Genomic DNA, 20,526 nt, shown 5'->3' with positions numbered 1-20,526 from the left:
AAAGTATAAGGGCTACAACTCACACACAAATAAAAGATGATAGTTTGTAGAGAATAGAATCATTCAGGAGAAAATATGTTAACAGCACTAGTTCTTTCAACCCAAATAATGTTTGCTGCTATCCCAGAAGAAAAAAAATAAAAACACTAAAAATTCCCTCAAAACAAAAACAAACAAAAATAAAAGGCACTACATATAATGACACATGCCTGTAAGCCTAGGAGAAACAGGAGATCACAGTCCAAGATCAGCCTGGGCAAATGTGTGAGAACCTATCTGAAAAATAAACCCCCCCCCACCCAAAAGAAAGGATTGGGAGATATGGCTCAAGTGGTAGAGCACTTGCCTAGCAAACCTGAGCCCCAAGGAGTGCTGGGTTTAAAAAATAAACAAGAAAGGGAAGGAAAAGAGTTTTGCTCACATTCCAGTTGGATATAAGTCCTGGGCTCTGCTCCAAGAAGTGACTCAGATGCACAGTTTTCTTCCATTCATGCAACTATTCTGTCTTTTAAAATCTGGTCAACAGCCTTGCCACTGGAATCAATATCCAATAAACTGACAAAAAAAAAAGAATGGAGAAAGAGTATTGCACATTTGTTTTTCAACCACTTCAGCATTTGAAAGACACAGATTGCATCTACCCATGCTGCTGGCATCCAGTTCTAACCAAGAGATGAGGGACTCTTCAAAAAGTGACCCCCTACAAGGGAAGCATGATTTGTTGGTGCAGAGTTGACTAGTTAGATCTTTGGGCTGTAATAGAGGCAAGACATTATCTTGTGAGCCACTTTTTTGAGATGGGGGGAGGTGGGGGGGGAGAAAAATGGATTCAAAGTACCAGTTTCAGAGTGCTATCTATTAAAAATGGTAGATTTGTACAGAATAAAGTAGCCTAGAAAAGACTAAGTAATTTTCAGAAGACCTTTCCTCCTTCCTTTGTGGCTTGCTCCCCACCAATTTCTCATGATAGGTATTTAGCATCTTCAAGTTGACCCAAAAGTTCTACTTAGAAACAATTCTGCTCCATTCTCTCAGGACATTCTTAGGTAATCAACCAGCTAATCACAGGGTTAAGCTAAGCCCTGTATTAAGTAACACCTGCACTTTTGTGTTCATTTAATTTGGTTGAGGACTATAGCAACTTTGGACCCCATGAAAATGATTTGATCATTTTATCACAGACCAATTTATGAGAACTTTGACAGGTAACTTACCCTTTAGAAACTGCAAATCATTGATTGTACACAAGACGTTGTCTGTAATGTGTGATTAAGGTCAAATCACTAAGAAAATTGTAACACAGTCTCTTTCATTATCATAATTATTTCTGGCTTACAAGGCACTATAATATATACTTTACAAATAAAAATACCACTGTGAGATAGAAAAGCATACTATCTTTAAGAAATGTAGACTGGAGTAGGTTAAATTACTTTCTTGAAGCCACAAGGCTAATACACAGTAGGCTAAAGATCAAAGCCAAGATACGTTGACTCCTAATCAAATGCTCTTTCAGAATTCTGAAAGTGCTTTTCTGTAATATCTGATACTTTAAAAGTACTCAAAAAGTCTGTTTATCATCTTTATTTGGGCAAAAACATTGCCTGATCTCTTTTCCAACCTGGTTTTAGGATTGCGATTTGTTTCCTTCAGTTCTCCTAGAGATTTATTACACCTCCGTATGCATTCCGATTTTTCTTTTTTTCCATCTTGCATGTTTTCTGATGGCCAGCTAGCTGAGGATAAAATGTTTCCTGGTTTGATTAGTGTTTCATGGCTCATATTATTCATTGAATGCTTCCCAATCCACAGGAAGCTTCCCACAGCTCCTGCAGCTCTCCTCCCCACCCATCCTTACCGTCCTTCCGTGGGATGTGCGCCATTTTTCCCACCTTTGAAGTTCTTAATCATAATGGCTGATGGAACCAGCAAGCACTAAGCAATCGCATTGGAGAGTGGGAAAAATAAAAGTGAAGGTTTAAGATCTGCTATATATGGTTAAAAAAAAAAAAGGAGGCTAGAATTATGAATCACGAGATAGGAGTAAATTCCTTTTCAAATTCCATTCAAATCAGCAGCACTGGTGTGTATTTGCCACTAAGAGAAAACCTAACTCGTCATCCATTATCACAGATTTTCAACTGTTTAAGTCAACTTGGTCCTCATTCCATATTCCTTTCTAAGTCCCTAGTTCCTCTCAACAGTTTTCTTATAATCTTCAACCCTTTTTTAACCTTTCCTTCACTCACTTTGTCTTAAAAAAATTCCTTCCTAATTATTCATGCTTGCTTAGTGCTTCATTCCAAAACTTCCCAAATTAAAACTCTAAGGTATTTTTTTGCCTCCTCTTTATTCACTTAAATGTGTGAATGATATTATAGAACTGGAGTTGGCAAACTATAAGCCAAATCCAGCCTATGGCCTAGTTCTGTAAAGAGCCAAGCTGAGAATGACTTTTACATTTACATCAAAGAATGAGATTCTACAGAGACAGAAGGGCTCAGAAAGCCATCAGATCCTTTATGGAAAATATACTCTAGCCTTTGCTAGCCCTCTTCCCAATCGTGTCTCTACCTCTGGTGTTTTATATATTGTCAAACTCCATAATCTTTGAAAGTCTCTCTCCTGTATCCTGTAGGATCTCTAGGACATCTGTTGTAAAAAAATGAGACTAGAGCCTAAAACCCCTCACCTGTTTCTCCGTGTGCTGCATGAGGAGCTGTGAAGTACACTGAGTCACAGAGAACAGTTCAGCAGATCACAGCACTTATATTGCCAGCGCACCAGAGAGATGTCCATTTTAACCTTTACACCTCTCCCTTCTGTGCAGGGGAAGGACAGGAAATGAGTGAGGGGATAAAATACAGGGAAGGCAGTAAGTAAGAAGGGCATGTAGGAGACAGGTCTGAAAAAAGTCTCCTCCTGGTGCATCCTGGGTGGTGGCAATGGATTCTCCCAAGCCACACATACTCCATTTGCAACCGATCTTATTGTTTATTCCCGCACTTGAACAATGCCTCCTCTCTGCTCCTGGCTTCCCTGTGAGGACGATGAGGTGTGCCTGGAGAGGTGAAGAGCCTGAGAGGCAGAGATAGCAGCCTTCCTGGAGAGCAGGGGATTGGCATGCTGGTTGTGCCTCGGAGCCTGACTGCTTCTGAGACAGCTATCAGGGCTGGAGGATGTCATGTGTTGGTAGGAGCATATCTTGTGAATGCCTCCACTGAAATCCCTGACAAGGATGAGAAGAGGTATACTCTCTGCCAGAAACATAGGATGAAAGCAAAATAACAGATACACTACAAATCGGAACAAGATTTATAGTAGACACCTACCTTATTGTAGGCACATACTATTTGCAGAACAAGGAGAGAAAATTCATGCTTAACCCAAAGCTGTGAGAGTAGATTTAAGGGAGAAATAAAAAGGCAATCTCAGTAATAGCATGAAGGGGGAAGACCCTTGCAGTGTCACGACAGTGTTTCTAATAGAATGTAAAAGAGTTTATATGGTGAATTTTATTGTTTCATAAATGTTTATTCAAGTGTTTATGTGTGCTGTTATTTTCTAATGTAAAGCTCACAATAAAACACTTGTTCTGGGCTATGTGGTTATAAAGGACAAAACAAAGAATAGAGCATCAGAGAGAGAGAGAGGGAGAGGGAGAGAGGGAGGGAGGGAGAGAGAGAGAGAGAAAGAGAAAGAAAGAAAGAAAGAGACAGAGAGAAAGAGACAGAAAGAAAGAAAGAAAGAAAGAAAGAAAGAAAGAAAGAAAGAAAGAAAGAAAGAAAGAAAGAAAGAAAGGAAGGAAGGAAGGAAGAAAGAAAGAAAGAAAGAAATGAAGGAAGGAAGAAAGAAAGAAAAAGAAAAGAAAGAATCCCCAATGGCATCAGACTGACATGCTGTGGCTCTCAAATCTATATCTCAGAAGCCCTGGGGCAAGCTACTTCGGAAACCTCAGCTTGTACATTCTGAATCCTGGAACAAAAATATCCGCAAGAGCCTTTTGAAGATTAAAGGCTCTGTTTCTAATGGGCACGGTTGGTGGTTGGCCATCTAAAGGGAAGAAGTGGCAGAAAGATGCAGAGTTTTCAAGAAGCCTTAGCTTTGTTCAGGAGCAGGACTGACAGAATGTCAGAAACCAACCTTTTGGGCAGTGCTATATCCATATTTCCATATTCTTTGAGCCAAACAACAACAACCACAAAACAAAGGTGGCACACATGTCTCTCATCATCAGCCACAGACCGTGGCTTTTCGGGAATTCCTGCCCGCAAAGAGAAGCATTTCAACTCTGGAGCTAGAAATTTTGATCCATAGATTTGCAAAACATCTCCCTCTCCTTCATTGCGGAAGGGCATTTCAGATCCCCTAAAAAAAGTATTGAGTGTCCCCTTCGTCTCTGCCTTTGACTTTGACTCCAATTTTACTTTTGACATTTCAGCTTCCTAGCAGCTTTTTGAACACATTCAAGTGACAAGAAATATTTCTTATATGAAGACAGGCATTAGGGAAGGAGGAAAGAAAACAGGAAAAGTGTAGTCCCAATATTGCACACAGGTCTTGGCATCTCACCCATTTCTTCTTCTGTGGCTGTCTCCATGGGAATTTACCAGGTAATTCCTTCACATCCAGTTTGTGAAGTCTCTGGTATTATCAGTAATGAAAATAGGATCTAAAATTGACCAAACATGTTGGAAAGTAATAAAGCACACCCCAGTGAAGTTGAACGGCACATAACCCATGATTTGGCAATCCTAGTCTTAGACATTTAACCTGAAATCACTTGTATCCTAGGAGATACAGGTATATTCCAGCAGCACTGTTCATAATAGAAAAATATTGGAGACAAATCACTTTCTTATCAGAAGCAGAATGTGTTCTAGTTGTACTACAGAATGCTATATATCAATTAATATAGTTATAGGATATCCAAGAACGTGAATACATCTCAAAACTACATTAACTACACAGGAGGCCACGGTCAAGAGGATCATGGTTCCAGGCTAGTCCAAGCAGAAATGTTCTCAAGACCCTGCCAGAAACTGGACATGGAGGAGGCACACATCTGTCATCCCAGCTATAACCAAAAGTGAGAATCAGGAGAATTGCTCTCCAGGCATACCCCCAGGCATGAAACAAGACCCTATCTCAAAAATAACCAGTGCAAAACAATAGATTGGTGATATAGCTCAGGGGTGGAGCACTTGCCTAGTAAGCACAAAGTACTAAGTTCAGACACCAGTACTATCACATAATAATAATAATAATATTAATAGTGAAGGGAACAAAACAATTCATGGATGAATGTTTCTCTTAAGATAAGGTTTGCAAATAAGCAAAATAAAGTAACAGTGATATGCTATTTAGAGGTGGCTGAAAGTGAGATAAAACTATGGCTAATTAGTCCTGAGGTATGAAGAGGGTTGGGGGGAGTAAACAAGATTCATCCAGGAGTCTTCAAAGAAACTGAAAATATTAGTCATTTTCTTCTCTGATTCAGGCTGGTATCACTTGAAGTTGGCTGATAAGATCTTGTAGCATATTGTAAAGGTAATGGAAAGAGGGGTTACAGTTACATAAGTTAGGTAATGAGTACATTTCTTTTTGAACATTTTCTCCCAGGTTTTTCCTTCCTGACCCTCCTCCCCTACAAGTTGTATAGTTCATTTCCGACATGGAGTCTAGTATCACTGCTGAATTTGTTCAGCCTTTGTCCCAATGTTTCTGTACTCCCCTTTATCCTTCTCAAATCAGACCAACTTACATACAAGACAAAATGTACAGAAGTCAAAAACAGTGACAAAAGGAGAAAAACAGAAAAAAACACAAAAAGTAAAATAAAATCATTTCTTGGAGTTCATTTCTATAAGCACTATTTTATATGATCATATACACATAGTTACTGAGCCCTGTGATCCTCTCCTAAGAATATTTCATTGTGTGAATGTTTAGAGTCTTGTTTAATTTATCGTGTCTTTTTTTGGGGGGCTGGGGGAGTCCGGTCGTGGGGCCTGAACTCTGGGCCTGGGTACTGTCCCTCAGCAATTCAGCTCAAGGTTAGCGCTCTACCACTTTAGCCACAGCACCACTTCCGGATTTTTTTTCTTTTTGCTTATGTGGTGCTGAGGAATAGAACCCAGGGCCTCATGCATGCAAGGCAAGCGCTCTACCACTGAGCCACCTTCCCAACCCCTAATTTATCATTTCTAAGTTTAACTTTTTTTGTCTTTTACTATCTGTTGGGTTTACTTGTAGTTTTATAGACACATTCTAATTGTTACAAATAAGGGGGAAAATGCAGTGCCTTTGTTTCTTTGGGCCTGGCTTTCACTTAGTATATTTTTTCTAAGTCTTTCCATTTCCTTACAAATGGGGAGATGTCATTTTTTCTGATGGAAGCATAGAATTCCATTGTGTATATATACCACATTTTCTTGATCCATTCATCCACTGGGGGAGGGGGCATGTGAGTTGCTTCCATATCTTAGCTATGGTAAACAATGTTGAGCACTGACTTTTATATCTCTAATTATACTTTATAAATGGTTCCTATGCATTATTTACACCTCTAGATCTGTAATATTTATTTCACAATTTCAAACCATGTAACCTCAATGTGCACTGGGCTCCTTGGGTAGCCCCTGCTCGTGCAATTGTAAGGCTTCCCTGAACGCATAAGCTAGACTCCCAGCCCTGAAGGTGATGGCAGTGGGAGATGGGGCCTTTGGGAGATTCAGGTATTTTGTGGGAACAAAAAATTTAAAAAAAAAACCACTTGATAGAATTACTTCAGAAGGCCACAACAAAGCATACTCTTGTGAAGCTAAACAGAACTATAAGCCAGGACTCTGCAGCCCTATTCCCTGTTGGCATCCCTAATGGGGTTAGTGCTCACAAGAATAAATGAGGCCCAGGAGGGTTTGCCTTCCCCACCTACCACTATCAGAGGATGTTGAAAGCAAGGGACACCAGCCAGCCAGAAAACAGGACCCTTAGTCTACCTTGACTTTGGGGTTTCTCAGCCTCCAAAACTGTACGAAATAAATTTCTGCTGCTCATAAACCACTCTATGTTATACCAGCCTGAATCGATGGAGACAATAACTAATATAAATTTTGTTAAAAGAATTTGCAACATGGAAATGAGTATTATATATCACAAGGCACAGCAAAACTTAAATTTTCCCACTAGTCATCTCCATTCTTCTTTCCCTTCTACATTGTTTTTAAGAAATGCTCTTTCACATATTTCTGTCTCTTCCAGAACCTTTTTTAAACCCCTCTATAAACTATAAAAATATTGAGATTTCCACCTTACATACTCAGCTATGGTGACCAGTTCTAGCCTAAAGACATGAACTTGGTACAATTATTGCCCCCCCATCCCTCGCCCTCCCCCCACATACACACACAGATTCAGTGCTTTTTAAATCTCATCTAAAAACTACTGACTATGGCAACTGGCTACTTTTGGAAAGGAGAAAAAAAGCACCAATGAAGGGAAATCTATCCGTGCCAAATAGAAGGAAAGTTCAAGAAGTACTGACAGACGTAAGATAGGTATTGACTTAGTAATAAGAGAAATTAGTTTCGCTGTCATCAGAAGAAGAATAGATCCAATAACTGTTCACTTGTTCTCAGCTAATGATTTCAACTCAAGTCTCCATGAGAAAGAAGAAGGCATTGCATGTGAAATCCTACATCCTGCTCCCCAACTAACATAGTCCTATGCACTCAACACCTACTTCCCTTGTGCTGCAAGAGAGAGTGGGAATCCTTCCCAACACACAGTCAACGCTCCCTCCTCTCCTTTGGGTGCATGACTCCATCTTTTCTCACATTCTGCAGGACTTGGAAGCCTGACATTATCCCTTTCCTCTCCTGACTCTCCCTCTCCTTGATTATTAGCATAGTCTACTATAATCATCTACTATTTCCACTAAGAATACAACAACTTCCATTGACTCACATCTTTACCCAGCCACGGGTTCGTTTACCTGCTCTCTTTCATAACCAAGAGCTGGGCTGTTTTCCTGTAATCAAAAACAAAAAACCATCTCTCTTTCTAAGTTGTTTTCTCCAGGGTTTTGGACACTAATACATGGCCAGAAGAATTTTCCTCCAAACTCAAGGGTTCAAAAACAGCAGCTGCTTATTCTCTCAGAGATTGGGAGACTAGAAGTACGAAACCAAGGCCAACATCTGAACAGGATCTCGGTTCCCCCAAATGGGTTCTTTGTGTTGGAGAGCTAAACCTCCATCTTTACATAGTTATGTCTCAAACCTCCTTTTTCCTTTTGCTTATAAGGACACCTGCCACTTGATTTCAGGCCCACCTGACATACCCAATGTTTTCATCTTTATATCCTTGGGTTATCTTTAGCTCCCTGAGTAAATCATATCAGCAAAGAAGCTTTTTCCAAAAGTGGCTATATTCACAGTATCAAAAATGAACAGCCAGGAATATCATTTGAACAGCCCACTATCAAACACACTACATCCAGGAGACTAGAAAAGTCTCTATTTACTAGGCTTTATGTGTTCAATGAAATAAGAATGCAAATAAGTTACTGCGTGAGCCCAGACAAATAGCAATATGAGACAATGGGGTCAATGTGGAAGGAATTTGTATTCAAAAGTGCAGTAGTTGACTAAGGAAGATAGATCATGAAGCAATACGGAGAATTCAGACCCAGTCCATTACTTGAATTTATAGTCATGGGGTTTTCTGTTGCAGCAATCAGCAGCTTGGATACAAACCCAGAGAAAGCTGAGCGTTGAAGAGTTTGGAGTCTGGGATCCAGGTATGTGAGTGTGAGGGGAACAAGGGCTGCTGGCATTTAGAACACAAGCAGGTAGTTTTCCACAGAAGGCATGGAAGTGAAGCTAGGTGGGCTCAAAGACAAAGTTAGAAGGAAGACTCATGGCTGGGCCTCAAAGCAGTTACAACAGTGGGAGGAATTCTGTGAATTAGCTACAAGGATGATACAAAGTTATTCTCCAAGTAAGAAATGTTTGATCATATTGTTTGGGGTTTTGTTTTGTTTTTTTGTTTTTTGTCGGTCATGGGACCTGAACTCTGGGCCTGGGCGCTGTCCCTGAACTCTTCAGCTCAAGGCTAGTGTTCTACCACTTGAGCCACAGCACCACTTCCGGCATCTTCTGCTTATGTAGTACTGAGGAATTGAACCCAGGGCCTCATGCATGCAAGGCAAACACTGTACCACTGAGCCATCTTCCTAGCCTGATCAGACTGTTTTGCATAAAGAAAAGAATCTGAATTAGTTGTTGCAGTAGAGGCAAAGAGAAATTTAATGAAGCCAGAAAAGCTGGAAGAAAAGACAAAGGAGAAAGCAAGATTTGGGACAAGTTATCCATGTGAATGCACAGTCAAGCAGAGCAGAACCTGGACTGGAAAATACTGCTAATGTGTGCGTGCATGCGAGCCTGTGTGCATGTATGTGTGTGTGTGTGTGTGTGTGTGTGTGTGTACATACAGAGAAAGAGAGATTTTAATATGTAAATATGGAGAGGCAGAGAGAGAATTATTCATGTTTATTTATTACAAGGAATGTAATATAAGAAAGAGAAGTCCAGGCCCACAGAAGCCAAAGGTGTCTTTCCAGTCTGAGCCTGAAACCTTGAAAACCAGAAGAGCTGATGGTGCACATTCCATCTGCAGATTACTGTAAACCAATGCACTGACACAACGGCAATGGAGAAGAAAGACAACACTGCTGTAAGTGTTCTTGTTGGTGGGCTTCTTTGGTAGTACAGAGGTTTGAACTCAAGGCCTTGAGCCTGATAGACAAGTTCTCTACCAGTTGAGCCATGCCTACCCACCCTTTTGCTTTAGTTCCCTTTTAGACACTTTGTGCTTGGGACTAGTCCTAGACCACAACCTTCCCATATAGCTGGGATGATACACATGCATCACCATGCCCAGCTTGTTTGTTGAGATGGGACATCACTAACTTTTTGTGGGGTCTAACTTTGAACTACAATCCTCCTTATCTATGTATCCTAATTAGCTGGGATTGCAGGCATGAGCCCTTGCACTCGTCTGATAAATGCTTTATTTGGACTCATGGATTCAGGGAGTTCAGTACATAGTTGATTATCTTCATGCCCTTATCAGAACATCATGTGGTGATGTTGATCCATGCAGTGATGGAGAGCTTCCTCACACCATGGTGAACAAGAAGTAAAATGCAGGGGACAAAACAGGGACAGGGACAAGCAGCCCCAAGGGGCTGCCTCCCAGTGACTTCCTCCAGCAAGGCCCTACCCCCTCAAATTTCCAGAACCTTCCAAAACAGCCTAGGAACTAGGCTTTAATACATGAATCTGTAAGGAACATTTTATATTCAAGTGATAATATGGAATTTCCTAGTAAGCTAATGACATTCAAGTTGACACTTGCCTGCCTTGTCTGCTTTCTCCAGGCACACTGCAGAGAGAAATTCCTCTGCTTTCAGTGTCCAAGTGGATCATAGCCAACCATACAAGTCTCAAGCTAGATTCACAGTCTTTTTTTGGAGGGGGGGGTCCGGTCATGAGGCCTGAACTCTGGGTCTGGGCGTTGTCTCTCAGCTCTTCAGCTCAGGGCTAGCGCTCTACCACTTGAGCCACAGCGCCACTTCTGGCTTTTTTCTTTTTGCTTATGTGGTGCTGAGGAATCGAACCCAGGGCCTCAGGCATGCAAGGCAAGCGCTCTACCACTGAGCCATCTTCCCAGCCCTAGATTCACATTCTAACTCTTCACTTACTACCTGTTTTTGTTACTCTCTGTATCTGTCTGCACCTCAGCTTCCTCATTTCAAAAAGCAGGATCATAATCATAATCATAATCATAGACTCTTAGATAAGTTGTGAAGAAATCATTTGGGATAATGCTCTTAGAATGGGTCCTGCATGAAGGACATAGTAGTTCATCATCATCATCATCATCATCACCATTATCATCTTCGGCTGCCTACTAAAGGCATAACCATTGAATGTCTCTTCCCTAATTCCTCTACCCTTTCTTCATCCCTATCTAAAAAACCAAATATCACTCCCTCCCACTTCACAACCATTTTAATTCTACACATGTCCTCAGCTTCCACTCATTTGCTCTCTGAATTCTACTTCTGTCACTCAAGAGAAAAATCCTCTGACAAGCCACATATTACTAAATTCAAAGGAAAACATCACCCTCTTCCTCAGCCACATTGGATCTTGCTGGCATATGCCCTTTTGAGAAGTTATTTTTATTGGCTATGACACCGGTCCTCCCCATTTTCTACCTACATCTCTGGCCAGTCTCATTTCCTGGCTTCTACTTCCTCTGACAATTTCTTTTTTTGTTTGTTTTTTAAAATATGTTTTTATTGTAAAAATACTGTACAGAGAGGTTACAGTTACATGAGCAAGGTAAGGAATACATTTCCTATCAAGCACTGTTACCCCCTCCTTTGTTTTTCCTCTCCCCTCCCTTCCCTCCAGCCTCCATAATTACCCATCCACCCCCCTAAATTGTAAAGTTCATTTTTCAACATAGCAGTCTTGTACATCTCATTGTTACAATGTGTCAACCTGTAACCTTATTTAAGCATTTTGTTTTTTCCCTTCCCCTCCCCAAATAAGAAAAATGTATATACAAGATGAAGGGCACTTGAGGTCAGTGAAAACAGGGGTTATACCATGGGGAAAGAACATACAAAAGAAACCAAAAAATCACACAGTATATTTTAGATATGTTAAAAACAATAGCAAAAAAGAAAAAAACAATAGCAAGAAAGAAAAAAAACAAATTGTGTCTCTATCTTGGGGTTTATTTCGCTAAAACATCATCTTATCTGGTCATATGTACATAGCTTTTGACCTTTGCTGCTTGTCCCACACATATACTAGTTATTGCAAATAAGGGAAACCATAGGACGTATGTTTCTTTGGGCCTGGCTTACTTCACTTAATATAATTTTTCCAAGTCTTTCCATTTCCTAACAAATGGGGCATTGTCATTCTTTCTGATGGAGGCATAGAATTCCATTGTATATATATACCATATTCTTAAATGATGGGTTCCTCAGGGCTTCTTCTTAGCCATTCTTCTTTTCTTGCCCTGCATTTTATAAGATATCAACCCCTCTCAAGACATCAATTTACTCACAGCAAGCCTACCTTGTATCTCTGGCCTAGATTTCCCTTCAGAATTCCAGGCTCGTACCCCAGCTACCTCTTCAGAATAGCTACTTGCACATTTTTAGACATGTCAAATTCAACATGTCCAAAGTGGGATGTATTTGCTCTCCCAGGCCATTTGGAGAAGATGCCTCTCCCTTTCTTCTTGTCTCATCAAATGGGAATCCCAGCTGCTCAGAAAGCCAGAAGTCTTCCCACTTTTTCCCTCCCATTTCACAGCCAGTTTCTACCAAGTCTTATCCATTCAATATCATTAGATTATCTCAGACTCATTCCTTCTCTCTCTCTCTCTCTCTCCACCACCTAATATGAGCCAATGCCAGATGGCACCTACCTTTACATTCATTTAAATTTGTCTCCATCCTGGCTTTCCTCAAACCCTTTTCATACTGTGCCCCCTCCACATATAAAAGCTTTCACTGTTTGATATTTGTTCTTGGGATAAAATAAAAACTCCTTTAAAAGGTTTATCAGTCCCTGCCCATAACCTGTCCCCTAGTCTAGCTGTCAATATTAGGTTCCATTCTCAGAACCTACCTGGTATGTGTTTCCTGTCCCCTTCTGCTACATCTTCCAGAAGAACCTCCATGACTTTGTGGAACTGTGAATTCCTTGTATTAGGGTACCTGAATCGATGTCTGCCTCCCACACTGTACAGCAAACTCAGTAAGGAGCAAGAGCTGCTAAACAAGACAACATTGGTCTCCACATTCATACTTTACAAATTTATAACCACTAATCTAGTTATGTATACAATTTTAGATAAGCCTGGAATTTGTTTTTTCCTCTGTCACGTCCAGACTGTGGCTGATGCTTAAGGAAAACAAATACATTTAAACAAGTTAGACATGGTTTGTGACCAGAAGACCAAAATCAGTCCAGAAAAGAATGTATTTTGATGTTACTGCTTTGATCCAAAAATACAGAAAGAGAGTGCCTACATCAGGTGTGGTGATGCATGCCTGTAATCAGAGCTATGAGGGAGATGAGGGCAGGAGAATCTGGTCCACGCAAGACAACAGACAAAAAAGCAAAATGACTGTAGATGTCCACAGGTGGTGAGGTGCTTAGTGAAGCCATGCCCATTCTCTGCACCACCCCCAAAAAGGAGAAGGATGTGGAGAAAAAAATGAAACACAATTCTTAAGGGAAATGTAGGCAAGAACAATAGGCTTTCCAAGAAGATAAGAGTTTAGATTTACATGGGGAAAACTCAAGTCTGGTAACTATCAACAAGCCTTCCAGCAGGTGGCACCCTGAGCCAATTAATGTATAACCAGTAGCAATGGCCTAAAAACACATCAATATTTTAAGGATTAAAGCCACCTCCCTTTTCTGATATTTATATCCTACCCACACTCTCAGAAGATTGTAAAATGCACTTATATGCATGCACACAGATGTATTCCTCCACTAGGGAATCCATCTATAAGCGAGACACACTGGCATGTGTGTATTAAGTATGTGAAATGAATGTGTATCTCAGAGCAACCTGCCTCTTCCCAATAAACATTCTACATCTCTCAACTATTATCACCCTCTCACTTTCCACACAAATTAATCCATATGTCTGCACTCTTCTCAAACATCCAACCATTCTTTACCCCAGCCCTTCTCCCCATGACCAAGCCATCTATTTTGAAGAAAAAAAAAGCTTCCACAACTACCATAATCGGATTAAGTATTGTCCAGATGAGAAACCTCCCTCCTCCCACAAGCACTAGGAACACTGAACCTCTAGTACTCAAATTCCATGCTTTTATTTGTATGTTCCATTCAATGCCCCTTGCACCTTTTCAGAAACCTAGACTGTTATTTATGCTTTTTTCTGGGGGGCTGGGGGGGGGAGGGAGGGTTTCTTTCTCTCCTGAATAATCAAACTGTCTCTCCATGAATGCTTTTCCAAATACCTTTCAAATGCATTTATGACTCTCCCACTAAAAATCAAATCAAATAGGTGGAGCTCCAAATGAAACATACTGGCTGTGAGTTTATCCTTGGTGAAACCAGGGTTTATAGAAACGATTTTGTTTGTTGACATTTACTTTGGAAACTTTCCTCTAACAGTTACAAGTAAGAAAAATAAAAGATACCCTCATACCTTCCAGTTTGCCACCTTCTCTTCCTTTCTTGCCTGAACTTGGGAGCATTTCCTGTATGCATTCCCTTGCCTTCCTGACCTCCTGCTCCCTCCACAGTCCCTTCCAATACCATTGTTTTTACCCTGAGACTCCACAGAAACTAAAACAGCTCCATCATCAACCTCCATGTCCATTAGTCTGATGGACATATTCTCATTATCATCCTTTTTGACTTCCCAGTAGCATGTGATGCTCTATCCACTCCCTTCGCAAACACTCCCTTTCCCTGGCAGATTATAACTATAAATTATACTATTTTGGCTTCCCTTTCCCACCAGTTCTTCTCTGACTCCTCTCTACTCTGCTAGAGTTGAAATCCCCATGAGTTCATTCTTTGGCCCTTACTCTTCTCTCCTTTCACTTTGTCCTAAGTGACCTAATCTGTAATTTTGGCTTCAAATTCTTCCAGAATGCGGACAAGCCTCAAAAAAACCAATCCAGATGCTTTCCTAGATTTCTGCTGCTTAATAGTGTGGTGGATATCACAAAAGCAACTCAGTACTGAACGTACCATTGTCTTCCTTCAAATCTGCCTTCTTCTATTATTTCCCAACTCTGAAAATGGCATACAAACCAGAATCCTGGATCCATCCTTGTCAACTCTTTCCCCTTTGTATCATGTTCAACATCCACCAATCAATACTCCATATATCATCTCTCAAACACTTCTAGAATATTCTATCCCTCTCTATATCCCATTACTACCCACTGCCACCATTATCACCTTAGTCCAACCGAATCTGGCTTTTGACAACTCCTGGTGGTGACTTCTGACTCAGCTCCAGCATCTTTCCTGGCAGCCTTCCATGCTGTTCTCAGAGCAGCAGCTGCAGTAATCTTTCTAAAATGCATATCTAATCACGTTGTTCTTTGGCTTAAATCCCTCTATAGTTTCCTAGTTTCCCCTTTAGGGGAGATAAAAACAAAACCCCTTGGAAGGCCTGCTGGGATCTTCCTACCTGCTTCCCCTCCCACCCTCAAAGCATAGCACCTTCCTCTTATTCTTCATAGTCAACGCAAACTTGCTTTTCAGTTCATCATCTGTGGCATTTCTCCTCCCACTGCAAGAACTTAGTGGATGCTGTTTCTCTGCCTATGTAGCTTGTTTCTTCATTTTTCCCTCTGGTATTTCCAAACATTTCATTTATATTCAAGTCAAGAGACATGTCCCAAAGCTTCTGCATATTATAGAAAACAATTATCAGAATGTAGAGACCCATAGAATGAGAGGAAATATTTGCCAGCTCTATTGGCTGGATAAAGGATTCATATTTGTAATATACAAAGACTATAGGAATACACTAAGAACTCAAAATTCAAACACCAAAACAACAAATAATCAATCTAATCAATAACTGGGTGAATGAATAGAACAGACAGTTCATAGAAGTACAAATGGTTAAGAGATACTTGAGGGAATGTCTAATATCCTTGGCTATAAAGAAAATCCAAATCAATACTACACTGACCACCTCACCTCAGCCACAATGGCAATCATGAAGAGAGCAAACAAAAATTGTGGTGAGGAGGTGGGTATGGGGAGAGACCCTCCCTCATCACTATCAGTGGAAATATGAATTCGGGTAACCACTGTGGAAGTCTGTATAGAGGTTCAAAACACTAAACATAGATTTACTCGTGACATTCCCACCCTACTTCTGGGCATGTACCCATACAAGAGGGTCACCTGCACACACAGGCTTTTCACAACACAAAATCTAGCTTTGCAGACAGCCTACATGCCCAGAGGCAAATGAATAGAGAAGGAAAAATGTAGTGTATCAGAGTAGTACTCTTCCATAAAGAAGAATGAAACAATGCCATTTGCAGGAAAATAGATGCAATGAAAGATTACTGTTTTACTAGTAGGCAGAATCAAGACTAAACAATGTTGATAATGATGATGATGATGGGGATGAAGACGACAACAACGATGATGATGATAATAACAGGACATCTGCATAAAAATGAAATTGTCAAGGTGAACCTGAAGGGGTAGGGGATAAAAAGGGTACTGGAAGGTGAACATAATTGTGTGTGTGTGTGTGTGTGTGTGTGTGTGTGTGTGTGTGTGAAGATAGTGGGAGAAACAGGAGTGTGAAGGGAGTAGTTCAGAGGGGGTGAACTTGTTCCAAGTGTATGAATGTGTATATGTATGTATGAAGTGTATATGAATGGAACCAGCCAAATGAAAGTCCTTGTACATGACGAGGAAGATGCACATCCTTGAGGAAGCTTTGCTTGAGCTCCCTGGAAAAGCGCACCCTCCCAGGCCCAGACCTTCCTTGCTCCCTAGAGTGCTCTTCATTCGCAGGTACAATTTGGCATGTATTTGTGTGGTAGCCGTCTGTGCCCTTTGGCTCATCACCATACCTAGTTCAATGCTTAGCACACATCAGGTACCAAATTAATATTCTTTGAATGAGTAAATAATTCTTATTCACTGAACCTTGTGGGTTTCTGCCTAGTTAACCTGTCCTGAAACCCACTCCCTTTTATTCTTTGATAGCTATTCAGGGACTATGATCTCATTTTTACATGAAGCTAGCTCTGCTATAGTATCTATTTTGTTATAGAAATGACCTTTATATGTGTAGTATGCAAGGCTTCCATTTTACTCTAAGGGTTGAGACCAGATAACAACATTTGTATCTCCAAAGGACATTTCTAATGAGACACAATCCAAGAAGACTGCCTTTGGCTCAGACCACTTTATTTTTTTATTTAAATTTTATTGTAAAGGTGATGTGCAGAGAGGTTAGAGTTATATTAGTAAGGTAATGAGTACGTTTCTTTTTGAACAGTCTTACCCCTCCCTCATTTTCCTCCACTCACCCCCTGGTCCTACTCCCCAGGTTGTAACGTTCATTTCCAACATAGTGTATAGTATCACTGTTGAATTTGCTCACCCTTTGTCCCACCGATTCTGTGATTCCTCTTCCCTTTGCCAAATCAGATAAACTTCACAAGACAAATGATACAGAAATAAAAAATAGTGACAACAGGGAATAAACCAAAGGGAAAAAATAAAAATAAATAATTTAAACCACACAATGAAAAAAAAACTCGTCTCCATTTCTTGGAGTTCATTTCAATAAGCATCATTTTATATGGTCATATGCATATAGCTATTGGCTCAGACCACTTTAGCCTCAGCTTTTTGAAATTGGGTGGTAAGCAGTCAGTTATTCTCCTCTGCCATTAGGGGCACATTTAACTAAAAAAGTAAATAAAGCATTGTCAGAAGTTTGCATGGAATTATTCGAAAAGAAATAACCTTCTTGTTCTCTCCAAATAAGCATAATGAGTTCTAAGCTGCCTGCTCGTTTGGATGGCATATTTCCTCCTGCAAGTGTTCTATAGATGCAGCTAACAGAAGAGAAGATAAGTAGTGTTAGTGATTTCACCAACATGCTCCCCTGAGAGTCAGATCAAGCTGACTCCATGCAGGGAATTCTCCCAGCAAGGGCCCTGGCCAGGAATGTGACAGTCAAGCCCTAGGCTCCTCTTAGCTCCCCAGATGTTTCATTTTAGCCTAATTCTTTCTCTGAAGACATCTACCTGCCTCCTCAGATAGAATGCACTTGGCCTGCACCCACCCCTTTTCCACAGGGCCTAGAAACCTTTGCTTCCAGGGCTGTACTAAAGGTTGGATTAAAGAGCTGGACTAAAACTTCACTGTTCACTCCACACTACCACTAATGCACCACACACACACACACACACACACACACACACACACACACGGGAGGGGAGCAAGAACGAGAGAGAGAGACCTCACAATGACTACAGTGGAAGAAAGTGTTCTTGGAATATAACTACCATCATCTGAAATGCATTAAACACGTTTCTACTTCCACTAGGACTCCGCTGTGTACAAGTATTTTCAGGGGATATAAGCATCAGGTGCATAGCAATATCTCCTAAGCGCTCACACACAGTCTCCAAGTATCTAACTCAGTATATTGAATATAAAGGAGATCCGTTGAAAGTGACATCGTGAAACCAACAGACTAGCACATGTGTTTGCATTTACTGGATATCCAACTCTCTAAACATGCTCACACACCTCATCCTTTTTCATTCTAAGTGTGATGTAGATTTCTTGCTAGGTGAGGAAAGCAAGGCTCAGAGAGATCTAGAACTTGCCCCAAGCACAGCATCACCTGTGCTTCAACACAGGTCTGTGTCATTCCCATGGGAGGTGCTGCTGCTACTGTGCTCAAGGTTATCAATTTCCTTAATCACAACCAATTTCTGTGTCTTGTCATTCTCTCAAAGAGGCATCACAGAACAGTAGCTCTATCACAGGACGAAAAGGCCCAGCCCATTTCCAAGATGGTCAAAACGATGTTTAAAGACGTCCAGTAGAGCTGGGAAGGTGGCTCAGTGGTAGAGCACTCACCTTGCATGCATGAGGCCCTGGGTTCAATTCCTCAGCACTATATAAGCAAAAAGAAAAAAGCCGGAAGTGGTGCTGTGGCTCAAGTGGTAGAGCGCTAGCCTTGAGCTGAAGAGCTGAGGGACAGCGCCTAGGCCCAGAGTTCAGGCCCCATGACCAGACCCCCCCCCCAAAAAAAGACATCCAGTAATAATTATTATAATTTATGGGACCTACTATGGATATAATCACTGTTTTTAGAGAGTGTATTTTAGTTGTTACCAATTTTTGAAGTTATTTTATTGTCTTTAAGTAGTTGAACAAAGGACTTGTCATTCAATAATGCAGTTTATAAATCTTGATCAATGCCATCCCTTTTAACAATGTCACCCAACCCTACCAACCCACACCTCCCCTTATTTTTCTTAATTTTTGTGGTATATATACTGAATTCTTTTTTTAAAGTTATAAAGTTTGTTGAGGTAAGTTGACTACAGAACTATTCACCTTTTACTCCCCCAAGAAACTTTTTCTGTTACGTTGTTGTGGATGGGTCCTGAGACCTTGTGTAAGCCAGGCAAGTGCTCTCTCACTGAGCAACATTCTTAGCCTACCCCTGAGACACTTACATTAATGTCCTGTGAAATTACCGTGGAGTAGACACTCCCAGAAAACTCATTTTGGGAGAAAAGAGGATTTGGATGAAACATTTGTCATACAATGTTGTTGTAACTAACTATAGATCTCAAGATCCCAAGAAAAGTATCTTTAAAGTAATCTATCTATCTATCTATCTATCTATCTATCTATCTATCTATCTATCTATCTATCTATCTATCTATCTATCTATCTATCTATCTATCTATCTGTCTGTCTGTCTGTCTGTCTGTCTGTCTGTCTGTCTGTCTGTCTGTCTGTCTGTCTATCTGTCTGAAACAGGGTTTCACTACTACAATGTATTCTTGACTTCATTCTTCTCCCTTCCCCCCTTCATTTTAAATCCAAGCAAACAGAACATTTCACCAGTAGGTGACATCCATTGCAATGACAATAAAGAAATAACTCGTTCCCAGGAAAATACAAGCCATGCATTCCAAAACAGTGTTCCACAGACAATGGACACAGCTATCATGCTGGCGATGGAGGCACTGCGGGGGGAAACCCCAGAACCACACCAGATCCCTGTAAGGCCTTGTGCCCAGGCCACCAGCAAACCTTCCTACATCTCCCAGTCTACCCATTAGGGGCATCCCAAATTCACCTGCTAGCCTGCTATCCAGATTCCTCCTTTCCTTTGTTGAAGCCAAGGACTTATGTCTGCTTGTGGTCTCACTAACATGTAGGAAAGCCTGGCCTACGCGCCCCATGTCAGTGGGCTCCAGAGGGGCTGATAGGGACCCTCACATGTGTTTGTGTTTCTGTAATGCATGGGGACTGGCACTCATTGAAGAGAGCCAGGACACCTAGGATTTATGCATCTTACAACCTGCAAAAGCACTTCACACAAACAAGCACCTGTGGTTTTCACTTCTTCAGAATGACCTCTTAAATGCCTATTTGTTGGCATATGAGCTTGGGTCTAAATGTTTTTCACATGTAAACACAGAATTTCCCACATGGTTTATAATCAGGCAGAGTTAGTTATGACAGGGTTGAGAACACTGGCCTCAGGGACAAGCCCAGAATTAAATTTTGAACTTTCCTCTGCCCATCACCTCTTCCACCTCACCATCTCTCCACACCCCACTGAGCTCCAGGCCTCCGTCTCTCCCTTCACAGTCGCCCTCCTTTGGGAGAGCTCATCCAACCACTCCTCATC

Source organism: Dipodomys merriami, unplaced genomic scaffold, assembly GCF_024711535.1.
Source record: "Dipodomys merriami isolate MVZ:Mamm:240054 unplaced genomic scaffold, mDipMer1.0.p SCAF_56, whole genome shotgun sequence".
Taxonomy (NCBI): Eukaryota; Metazoa; Chordata; class Mammalia; order Rodentia; family Heteromyidae; genus Dipodomys; species Dipodomys merriami.
Note: the sequence above shows the minus strand (reverse complement) of the source record.